This window comes from Sinohyriopsis cumingii, chromosome 8 (assembly GCF_028554795.1).
Source record: "Sinohyriopsis cumingii isolate HCF-2022 chromosome 8, ASM2855479v2, whole genome shotgun sequence".
NCBI lineage: Eukaryota > Metazoa > Mollusca > Bivalvia > Unionida > Unionidae > Sinohyriopsis > Sinohyriopsis cumingii.
The window spans coordinates 77,423,846-77,436,939 of NC_142968.1; positions in this window are offsets into that span (position 1 = coordinate 77,423,846).

The following is a 13,094-nucleotide window of genomic DNA, read 5'->3' on the forward strand; positions in this document are numbered from 1 at the left end:
AAAGGAGTCATCTTGTTCGCTTGGTCTTGGTAGTCACAATGAACTATCGATCTTGTCTATGGTTCCTTTTTACACTAGTCGCAATGAAGTCTCAAGCTTGTACATCGTTCCTTTTTTATGTCTTGTTTTGGAAGGTACCGTCTCTAAGGTGCCGTCATAATTGTACCGTAGTGTAATGGGTGGAAAGGGCATAGAAAGGTAAGGACAGTGCGGAGACCATCGAGTATGTTCCAGAATAGCTGAATCTTTATAGACATAGATCCATTTGTAACTTCAGGCCACAACTGAAACACTGTACTTCTTATCCCAATACACTCTCAGGTCCCAAGTAGACAAATCCTGTTCTAGCTAAAATATTCGAAGTAGGTAATCCTTCACTATCCGTAGGCCATTTCTGAAACGTTTCCAATCGACGGGCACAATCACAATAGACAGGCAAGAAGACCGGAAAATGGTGGGGTTTGAACTTGGAATTCTTATTGAGTTTCTCACTCGATTCTTGCTTTGGCGAAGTCATCCTTCGGGTGAGTGGCTATCCACTTACAACCAATGTTTTATACCAACATGTCCATAAGGCAAAGTAAAGTGATTGGGAAGTCGCACTCGCTTCTGGTACACGATTTGATAGACTTTTTCCAAGGGTCGACTGACGATGTGGTGAGAGGGTAAACGTACAATCTTGTTTGGCTGATAGGTGGTCACTTTAAAGTTGTCATCTTCTCCAGAGTGCAAGGCTTCTTTCAATACCCCAAAGTTGACCACTCGACTGGTGCGATAATTCAGAGTCAGTCCTTTCACTTTGCACTCGGTGACCACTTCTCCTTGTTTGTCCCGGTATTCGTAGCCGTAAATTTTAGGATCGCCACTCGCGAAACTTAGAATCTTGTCGTCGGGGTCTTCCCCTAAAAGTTCTAAAGCTTCGTGCAATTTTAAGCGAGCATGAGCTGTCTCACATAATCCGCAATGATGACATTTCCAAATTCGTCGGCATCTACAATGTCCAGATCTTCCTCGTAACTGACTAAGATCAAATCCTCGCGAACGACGTCCACGTGTTTCATGTATTTGGTTTTGTCGTGAATCGTCTGGAAGTAGCGGAAAGGTTCTGTCAAATATTCCGTCTTGGGTAAACACGGTCGTTGTGCCATTTTACCCCACAAGCAATTTAACATCACTTTGGCAAACGATCTCCTGCCTTCGTTTTTCTCATGTGATCTAAAGTAATGCCTTCTTGTGCCCAGTATTTCTCTTTGAATGTCTTTTCGTCTTCGGGAGTGTGACACCAGGAAGGATAGCCACTGGCTTCTTGTTTCAGTTTAAAAAAGGCACCTACGTAGTCGGCGAAAATGCCTTTCTGACTGGGGTCACCCTTGTGGTTTTGTTGTGTCTTGGGAAAGTGACAAATTTCGTACACTTCTAACAGTTGGTATCCCATGTCCAGAGCTTTGAACAATTCCACGCTCACCCACGTCCCCGTCAAGGCACGTTCTTCCTGGGTGTGCTGACAAGGCTGGTCTTGGTTGCATGTTTCGGCACAAGTACGGCACAAGGGAAACATCAGTTTGCCTTGACAATGGTGAGGTAACACGGGATGGTACAAGTCCGTGGGAGGCAAAACTTTGCACTTGATCAAACCTTCGTATTGTCGAATGTGGTCCAGGTCGATGTGTTCCGTTAACAATTGCGGGTGCCCTGCAGGAAAGCGACAATATTTGCACACGTAGGGATACAGCGAACACACGTCCAAGTATTTGATTTCTTCTCCTTTCTCTTCGTCGGCTTGGTACAGCAAACAGGTGGTATTGGTTCTTCCTCCGTACAAACTATCCCTCGGATTCAGGGTGTCCATGAACTGGTAACTTTCCACGATACGTTTAAACTCGGGATCGATTTTCAAACGGTGATCGTACTCGTGTTCCCACATTTCCACCACTTGGTGTCCTTGCTGTTCTAACTTTAGGCGTCGCTGACAAGTGTCCTGGTACAAGTCTTCCATGGTTCGTTGTAAAAACTGATTTTTAGTGTCACGGTCAGGGTAACAGACGGGACATCCGTGAAATAAGCAACCGTTAAACTCGTACCGAATACGTTCCGATGGCTTTTCACCCCCTCCGTTGCGGGCATGCTGAATCCATTTGTCTTCCTTGTCGCACAAGTAATGTAACCAGCGTAGGGCTTTGACCGAATATTGACGTTTGACATAGATGGTCGATTGAGGACTGATGACAGCCACGGTGTTTTCAGGCATGAATCGTTGTCGGTACACTAAGGAACATGCTTTGGCAATGGTGCAAGCTTCAAAGGATCGACCCCTCCGTGTTCCATGAACAGTTCTCGAAATTTTCGAAATCAAAGCCGTAAAATATCCACGTCGGAACGACAAAACTTTAGCATTTCTTCCTGAAAGTGAAAAGGGTCGGAGGCGTGAGCCTGGCACCCAGCGTAGAAAGCTTCTCGTTGTTCGGTACGCATGTTGTCGGGGTCGTAATAGTGAGCCTCAGGCAAATGGGGTAGAACGGCATGTTGATTAGCTTCGGTATTGAAAAGGTGTGGAAAGTATCCTTTAGCCATTTCTGTCATTCCAAACGTTTTAGGCATTCGACTCAAAGGCATGGCCAAGTAACTCATCGAATCATTAAACTGTACTTGTCCCACTTGCATGAAAATTATTTTGGCTCCGTTCAAAGTGACTTTAGGACGCTCGGTACCATGCTCCGTATAGTATCTGAGAAGAAACTGTCCATCGTATCCGGAGAAATTGTGAGCCATCACTGTGGCATGACGATGACAATCTCCGTAAAGTTCGATGTCCTCTTGGCTCCACGTCTTGTCGATGGGGTCTAGGACGCATCGGGCAAAATCGGCTAGCGTGCTTGGTCCCCGAAAGATTTTTTCACGTCCTCCAGGAATCTTGCTGCAGTGAGGGCAATGACTGAAGATAGGTTCTTGAATATACTTCTCGCACGCTCGATGAGACACGCAGAAATTAGGAATGTGAATGCCGGTCTCTTGCATGCATTCGAAATCGAAAAAGATGAAATTGCCTTTCTTCTTGTGACCATCCTTTTTCTTGTTAGGGCTGGTATTTTTGCATGTAGCATTGATGTTCCAAGTCCACGATTCGGTGACAAATGTGACAATGTGACATTTTTTCTTTCCTCGACATACGTGTGTCTTGGCATTATTGGTAAGTATGACTTGTCCACACGTGGGGCACAATCTCAGCAGTTGACAAGCACATTTCTTCTGTGAACCTTGCGTCTTCAAATGTTGTTGGTAACAGGTATGACTTACAAACGTGCGCAGACAAGCAGGACAATGCACTCGTTCTTGTCCTTCGTCCAGACAGGGTGGAGAAGCCAAACATCCTGAGCATTTCAATCCACAATGTTTGTGTTGCTCTCGATTGTTATAGCCATAGTCACATTTCTCACAGTAATAACCATATCCCAGGAATGTGGTGATACTGGTAATGGCATCGAAATGTTCATCGTGATAATAGACATTTTCCATCTTTAAAACCTCGGCGTCGAAACAACAGAGGCCCGCGCACTTCTTGAGGGTACACTTTCAAGGTGTTGCGTGGAACTAGGACATCTTGCAATTTTTGCATCTCAGGAATGCCGCAGGGTGTGTCTTTGGACAGACCGGCTTGTTGTAACAGGAGTTCTGCTTCATTTCGTTCTTTGGCTCGATCCGATTGTCGAATGTTCTCCCAGGCTCTTTTCCATTCTACCGTGTAGTTTTTGTCGGCATAGGTTCGTCCCACCACGATAGCCCTGGATAAACACATCTGGTCTTGAGAATTGTGAATTTGGACGAGGCTACGCTTAATGTTGCGAAGACCGTTCACCAATAAGACCTTTTTGCGTCCAGTCCCTTGAGGAAGAGAGATGTGGGTCATGTCCAGTGTGGCTTTTCCATCGGTGATGTCAAATTGGTCATTGGATTATTGCACGTGCTGAATCTTGTCCATGACTTTGGAAGCGGTCAATTGTGCAGGGCTGCTAAACTCGATCCAAACAGGTGATTTCAAACCGTCGTGTTGTATGGAACGTCTCAAACAATCGTACTCATTGGGTTGACATTGGTGTTTGAGTGTGGTGAGCAAAGAATCCCACATCTCGATGATGAAGCCCTCTGCTTTCTCTAACGGTAGTTCGGACTTGAAATCTTTAAACTTCACCCTGTATTTGTAAGCCGTGGTTCTAAATTTTCTAGAGGAGCGCTTTTCCGTCTCTAGAATGGAATAGTACTTTTCAGGGTTGACTGGTGAACTTGGGCTAGGTGGAGACTCTCTGGGTTTGGATTCTGGTTCACTCATGTCCTCTTCAAAATCACTGGCATGAATTTGTGCCAAGACTTCAGCAATGGTACGAGGCGATAGATCACGTTTCTGCCTCTTACTTTCTTCTTCTTTCTTCTCGATTGGATTGAATCGTTTCATCTTGACTGCAGAAAGTCAAATGACTAAAGTTTAAACACCATGGGTTACTTTATAGCCTTGACAGACCAGCGTATATAAAGGGTGTATGTCTTGTCCTTCCACTATTCATTTCACTCTCAAACCGAGAAAAACGATGGACGAGACTACACAGATCGAACTTTTCATCAGAGCTTTGCGAGGGTTCATCAGAAAATTTTCTTCAGACCAGCCGAGGGACTACTCACCCTCCTATCGAGATAAAGTCAAGATACTTGCTATATCTGTCAAAAGAAAGGGCATTGGTCTTCAGAGTGTCCAGACCGTCAAAAAAGCAAAACAGGGGCTAAAAGAGACAAAAGTCAAGATACCTGTTATCTTTGTCAAGAAAAAGGACATTGGTCTCCAGATTGCCCTAAGAAACAACAGGAACAAGAAGAAGAAGAGGGAAGTTATGGAGAGGAAGAAGAGGAAGAAAGAAGACAGGTGAAAAAAGAGAAACAGGAGAAAAAAAGAAGAAGGGAAGAAAGTGAGGATGAAGAGGAGAAAAAAGCTGTGAAAGTGAAGACATTTAAAAAAAGAGAAAGTGAAAACAGAAAAAAGAAGAAGAAGCCTATGAACTTTTTAAAATGTTATGTGGTGTTGTGATTTGGATTGTAAAATTTGTACCAGAATAAACAGTCTATAAAGCGTAAGTGTCTGTTGGTTTTGATTTTCAGAATAAGAATCAACACTCACACACTCACACATTCACACGTACTATAGAGGTAAAAAGTTTGTTTTTTGTGTTTTAATTGATGATGGCCATTGAAATATTATTTCTTTTCGAGAGACATGGGTGGCCCTGAAAAGGACCTTTGGGTCTTGGTGGGTTTTAAACAACAAATCTTAGGAAGCAATCAACTTTAACTGTCTTAAGCCTTTGCCACGGCCAAGGCCTACTTCTGGACTGCGTACTGTCGATGATGATGATTTGGCAGAAATAATTAAGGGTGGTATGGTAAGTGTTGTCACAGGGTTGGCTTGTTTAGCTCGGGAAGGCCTTTTTCTCTTTGGTCGTAATAAAGAAGACTGATACATTTGTTTCAGACTTCTTAACTCCACAAAATGTCTAACAGTATCGTAACGGTTTGACTTTCACCCTCTTGTTTCTTGGCTGCTTCTTCTTCTTGTTTCTTTCTTACCTCTTCTTCTTGCTGCTGTAGGAGAAAAGCTTGTTCCGCTTCCTTTTGCTGTTGTATAAATTTCTCCAATTCTTCTTTCTGTCTCTGTTTAAAATTACTCCACGTGTGGTAAAGAAGGAGAAGGTGACGAAGGTATTGGTTCCGGAACAAATTCTTGCGAAAGAAAATCCACAAAATCCCAATTCACCTCTTCTGAAGTAAGTCCGGGTTCACTTGGGTAGTCCCCACGGTCGGTGCGCCCCAATTCATGGTCTTCTGAGTATCCGTCATGTTTATGCTCACTGTGTCGCATGGATTGACTGCGCACAAACGCTAGTGTCTCTATATAGGGAATGTGACGTCACGGACTGCTCTTTTCCGATTGGACGAATAGTGACTGAATTTTGTAACGCGTGTTTGGATTGGTCAATCAACTCAATCCGTTTCGATCCTCCCTCTCCCTATAAATACTCGCAGTTCGCTGCATATCTTCACCTGTTCTCGTCACCAAGATGTGGATCGACGTGGAAACCTCTACTTTTGTGTCTTCAATGATGTTTAGAAACAACTTACCCATGTACGTCTGATCTACGTGGACTATTGTCAAGATAACGGATACCTGTGTGTGGAAAAGAAGAATCTACGTAGAAAGACAAGGTTGTTTAAAGAGAGTGATGATCTACGGTCCATAAGTAAGACAGAGTTTAAGGACAAGAAGGAGACCTCAACGATATCCTCTATGTTAACAGCATGGTATGTTAACATAAGACCAAATGCCCTTTTCCGGGCCACTCCCATGCCTCGAAAAGAGATTCCCTTTCATGCCTACCTTTTTTTTTTCTTTTTTGTTTTCAAAAATAAATGTTCCATTTCCCTTGACAATCTAAAGTCCCATCCATGTTCAATTTCCCTTGACCCTCAACAGTCCCATTCCCCATGTTAAATTCCCCTAGACCCTACGGTACAAACTCTGTGCTCTCCACGTTAAATTTACATAGACCCTACGGTACAAAGACCCTATTTTAACATTAAAGTCACCTAGACCCCCTAGTATCCCACTTCACTACAATCAGCAACGCCAACATTAAATTCACACAATCAGTACGAAACCTAGGCGTTACTCTGGACAGTACTCTCACATTGCATCAACATGTCATGAACATATTCAAGGCTGCATATCTTGAGCTGAGAAGCATCAGCTCAGTTCGCAAATATCTTTCAGTTGATGCCACTAAAATACTTGTATGTTCATTAGCACTTTCAAGACTGGACTATTGTAACTCAATTATATCTGGTTCATCTCAATATCTACTCCAGAAACTTCAAAAAGTTCAAAACACAGCTGCTCGGATCATACTTAGAGTACCATGATCAGAGCACACCTCCCCGCTGCTCTGTACCTACACTGGCTATCCATTCAATCCAGAATCAAGCACAAAATTTGTTCTCTGTGCTACATTTCACTGTCAGACTCTAGTCCAACATACCTATCTGACCTCACCCATGTGTACACACCAGCAAGATACTTACGCTCCTCTTCTGACAATAGTATACTCATTATTCCCACTATGAAAACAAAGTCATATGGACAGCGTTCTTTTGCATACCAGGGCCTAGCAATGTGGAATGAATTGCCCACTGGACTTAGATACAAAGACACAGTGATCACATTCAAGAGGGCTCTCAAAACTCACTTATTTCAACTGCAAGAACAAGCTTAAAGACCTAATAATGTTTCCTACCTGAAATATTCTCAGCATGTTTTTATTTTTTAATGTTTTTCTAATTTCGTGTTGTTTGTTTTTGTAATAATATTATTTGTTTCTTATCTTATAGGTGTTGTCTAATGTTGTAAAGCGCTTAGAGCTTCTAAAGATTAGGTGCTATACAAAGTCCTCATTATTATTATTATTACATGTCCCGCTCCGTCAAGCGTTATATCAAGTTATATGTCCCGCCCCGCCAGGCGTTAGATCTGTATAACGACAAGGGAAATGGAACAGGTGGGGTGACGTTACGAAACAGCACATTGTCAACAATGTCCGCCAGGCGTTATATAAAGTTATACGTCCCACTCCGCCATGCGTCATATAAAGTTAGTATGTCCCGCTCCGTCAAGCGTTATATAAAGTTATATGTCCCGCCCCGCCAGATGTTATATCAAGTTATATATCCCGCCCGCCAAGCATTCTATCAAGTTCTAGTTCTCGCCTCTCTAAGCGTTATACCTTTTATATATAGTATATTGGGTCTGTATATCGACAAAGGAAATGGAACAGGTGAGATGATGTCACGGTACTGTACATTGCCAACAATTTCGCAAGCGGCTGACGTCAATTGAGCAAACAAAAGGGACAGCAGGGAAAAATATATAATTCCTTGCGGGGGCGGGATATAGAACTGTATAGACATAGAAACACCTAGCAAACAATCCATAGTGATGAGAGTGCAAATCTAAAATATTATTTTATACAAAATAACACACTCATACTAACAAAATCTAAGTTATTTGCTATCAATACGTTTGTAGAGAAGGAACATTTTTATCTGCAAAACACACCATTACCTACAATCGCCTCAGCAAAAGAGTTAGTGGATACAGTCACACTACTCCACATTCCACACAAAACCAACACGTTAAGCAGGGACGCAGTTTTTTTGTCAAGGAAAGAAGAAAAAGCACATACAAACGTAGGCGCGCAATCAAACAAAATACACACACATACAGACGAACGTGTGCATACCAGAACACATAGATACACTTTTTTAAGGGATAAGATTTTGCTAAAGGAAAAAACAAACACACATACGCACACACAAACTAACGCGCGCTCACATACACACACAAGCAAAAACTCAATCATTTAATCACTATTTTTTGTGTGCAGGGATACTTTTTCTGTTAAGAAAAAAATGCATTGTGTTCGCTTAGAATGTAAAAGAATGAGATGAAATCTCACAAAATATACATTCCTTACACCACAAAATACTATCCATTACACCCACTATGCTATCAAACATATACTCACTATCCAGAAAACCTTGTGTTCACTTAGAATTTAAGAGAAGGAGATGAAATCTCACAAAATATCTATCCTTTTCACCACACAAATACTATCCCTTACACCACACGCGAGTCGAACTGTTAGTTAAATCTATGTCAGTGATTCCGAAGACGGCATTAGTGAGCCTGCATTAATGTCCTCCATTTCTGTCACAAAACCATTAGAGTCATAATTCAGCCCAAACGAAATTCGTTATTGTCACAAACAAACACTTAAAGAAAATTGAAAATGAAGGTTTACTCCTACAATGTGAAATGTAAAGAGTTCAAGGAGTGTGTAAAACGTAATCAAATTGAAGTTTATAATCAAGATGAAACGATGACACATTTTCAAGGAGAAAGCAGACACCAAGCGACAATAGCGATCCATGTCAAGATAATTGTAATACAAATTTAAATCCGCCCTAAGATCTGGCGGCCCACCGTAATGACAGTTCTTCCCTTATAATACTCCTAACAGGAACGACCATAGCGAACGCGGGGTCAATATTTGGATCATGTTGGCGGGGCCCTGGATTTACGCGCAGCACGGCATTTGGAAATAAACTTTTAAACAAGTTTAATATTATATTAAACTGAAAATTTTCTTCCATTGCTTTAAAATTATTTTCTTCGATAGAGACATTTTTAAAATTACTATCGCGCGGGGCCCCTATGAGCGCGGGGTCAGGCTGGACCAAATTGGTCCAAGTTAGGCCGGCGATGCTACCTTAAATGGTGCAACCCATCTGCCAACTGGCCGATTGCCGGATTTGCCATAGAGACAGATTTTCTACAAGAATAGCGATAGCAGAACATTTTATATTTGTTTTAATTTAGATCTCCATTAAAATCCATAATATAAATCATTGATGATGATGATGATGATGATGATGATGATGATGATTAAAATCATCGTTGTGATTTTGCTATAAAATGTACATGTGTAGTAAGAATGACAAGAAAAATAAACTGAATGAGTATTCATTTACGGTTTTTTGTTCCTCTTTAGTATTTATTATATGACAAATGCTTGTAAATATTGCAATCATTACTGAATAAATTTAATTATATTAGCAGGGAAATAACCCAATGTGGAGGCTAATGAATAAGTTTGAGTTATTTCCCTTGTAATTCATGGTTGTTTATGCTTGATATACTTCCGAAGCCATCAAAGAGTCCTTTACTAATCTGGCTACAATTTCTCTGTCAGTCCTACATATATTATTTCATTAGCCCAGACAGTATAGAAAGTCAAATATTTTTGGTAATATATAAGCATTAGCATCGCTTTCTTTTCTTTGGGATAATTTGCGCATGAATAAGTCATCGATTGAAATTGTCATAACACTGGAGTAAGTCAATGTGGCGGTAACTTATGAAAGAACCGTAAGTTTTTATGGGCATTATATCTTCCATTCCATCTTATCTTTGCAAAAGTGTACTTTCTGTTTTTGTTTCGTTAAAAGTTTATTTATTGCATACAGTTCGTAGACCAAAATGGTGAAGCGATCTAGCACAATCAGAAAAATCTCGTAATACCTTTACAGTAGTGTTTCTTCCCGCTACCATTGACACTTGGAATTCCCTTGCTTAGACTGTCGTAGACGCTTCTGGCTTGGAATCCTTAAAGCTGGGGCTATCAAAACTAACATTCTTGGATGTAAGCTAGCTAAAAGTAAAACCTAGTGATTTCCAAAGCTAAACCCGTGGAAGTAAACTATACCGCCCCAGTGGGCGGACAGGTCTGGGATGAAGGGAAGAAAATGTAACCATTACTCCTATTACTCCGTTCGTTCTTCTTTCTCCCGTGCGCATCCTTAAAACTTAATAGCTGATCACTACATCTGGCTCAAATTAATATTCATACACAGGGCCAAATAAAAATCTGTTTCCTGTTGGCCATCCGTCCTAGTTTTTCATTGCCCACCATAGCACTTTTTTACCCCAGGGTAATTTTTTTTTTAAATTCCAGAAATTAATTGTTCATCAAATTTTGCCAGTTCTGCACAGTACTTGAAACATAATTATATTTCATTTAATTCATTCACCAACTCGTTCACTCACTCATCATCCTCCTCCCCCATACAATTTCTGTACCACTTATCTCATCCCCATTATTGGTTTATATCAGTTCTACCACAGTTCAGATTCCGTATTTTCCTTATTATTACCAGCCAGTTGTTTCTTCGGAAAATCAATGCATTGATTCCCATTCTTCTGACTGCACATTCAAAATAATACTGTGAGGAGAAAATGCCTGCCTGCATGTTTATGTGTTCTTGGAACATGTAATTGAATTAGTTTGCACATCAGATTTGCCAATCCTTGTAATAAAGAAATGAAATTTTTACAGTATATGCATTACTAAATGTACTTTCTAAAAGTGCACTTATGACAAAAAGTTATCAGATAATTTTATAATTCAAATCAAGAGTTCATAAAGTTAAAAATTGACATGCAGAGCTAGCAATATTCTATAAGATGCATATCTGGGTTGTGTTCCACAAGTTATTGTTAGGAGGTACATTATTAAACTTGTACTAGCCTAACATATCGGGGCCAGCGTTTCTGTCATTTTGTGAAATCACCTGCAGGGCCAGACTGTTCACCAGTGCAAAATTTATTTTAGCATAATCGGTGCATGATACCTTCCTTACTGAATTTGGTCCAGATGTAAGCTGTATTTGTAATTTTCAAGCCTAATCAACCCCAGTCATGATCATTTAGATGCAAAAATAAATAAATTTGTATGTTCTTTCAAACATTCGTTAGATTATATCCACATTTCTTTTTTTCTAAAAAGAATGACTAGTATGGAAAATGAAGGGAATACCTTTTCCTTTAAATTTTGAACCAAGTACAAAAAAATTCTAAACTTGCAAGCATAAACATACATAATGCAAACATTAGATTTTAGTTGCATTGCTTTTGAACAAATATGACATTTGATGAATTTGTTGAGTCCTGCATAATTGACTCATATTTTCTTATTAAAGTTACAGTTTATTTTCAAACTCTTATATGTGAAGAAGATAAATATAAGTATTAATTTTTGTCAGGTAGGGTTCCATAGAAAGTTTCTTAATTATGGACACTGCAGCCAAAAGCAACTGCCCTATGCTGCTTTAAGGCTCGGAATTTTGACAAAGTCTGTTTTCTAACATTTATCTACTTTGATCTTGTGCAACAATGGAACTCACTAGCCAAATATCTAAAATGACTGGGAATGGGCAGACTTAACTTTCTCAATTTTAAAAGGCATTTTATTAAATAGATTATATGGAAGATAAGAGACTTTTTATTGGTAAATGCATTTATCCTGATTAACAGCTTCATTGTTTGAAATTTGTGTACACTTTACAATCTTGTCAGTCATTGGTATAGTTTTATCTTTTCATTAACAAACAATGGTTTGGTTTCCCTAAATACTCGGAAGAGAGAACAACAGCAGGAAATAGATAAATCAGACATTTTCTTTTTCAGATGAGATGTGATATTGAAGGACGTGGAAAGTATAGGGAGACGATGAGGATAAATGGATGGACCTGGCCTCCCCATCCTTTGGAGTTTTTGGCATGGACTTTTCTGGTGTACTTCAGCGCTGTTCATTTTACTACACTTGTGCCGGCCCTTGCATTGGAATGGCAAATCTATGGATACATAATATCCTTTACTTGATTGAGAGAAATAATTTATTTTATTAATAATGTTATTCGCAAGCTGGAGTCAGGTATTGTTCATTGTTATAATCCAATCACCAGAAAGAAAGCTATTGTCATTCATAGATACTCAGTGACATAACATTCTCTACTAATAATTCCATGTAAATCAGCCATGTCACTTAAATGTTAAGTTAGATTTAATAGTGAATTCAGATAGAAGGAACTTTGACTCAATTACCTAAGAGCACAATCATATGGATTGATAAATAAAATATAGGGCAAGGACATGGGGAATATCATAGTGCTTAGTGAACAGTGTTTTTTCTATTTGGGATAGTTCTTTAAAAAAATAAACATGCTTGCTTTTATTTAATATTTAGCATCACAAAACTTAAATTGGATGACATACATGTATGTAAGTTTATTTCTATTGTTTTGTGCTTTAAAATTGCTAGAAGCATGCCATACATTGTGTGATATTCAGCATATGTAACAGGTGTATGACATTAATGAATGAACATTTTACAAAGAAATAATTCTATGGTCATTTATTTAGGGATAAATATATTTAGAAGTGGTTAATGAGTTTGAGATCCAAGTTAGAAAAGAATCATATCCTGAATATCATGAAGAGATGGCTTGATTGTGATCAGTATTTTTTCCCCAGATATCCAAACTATTGACATGGGTTTTTTCTAGAGTATTCATGATATTTGTAGCATGGAACTAGTCAATAAAATGCGGTCCAGGGCTGCTTTTGTTCAAAACTATTCTTCCCTTTCATTTCACTGATTCTGATC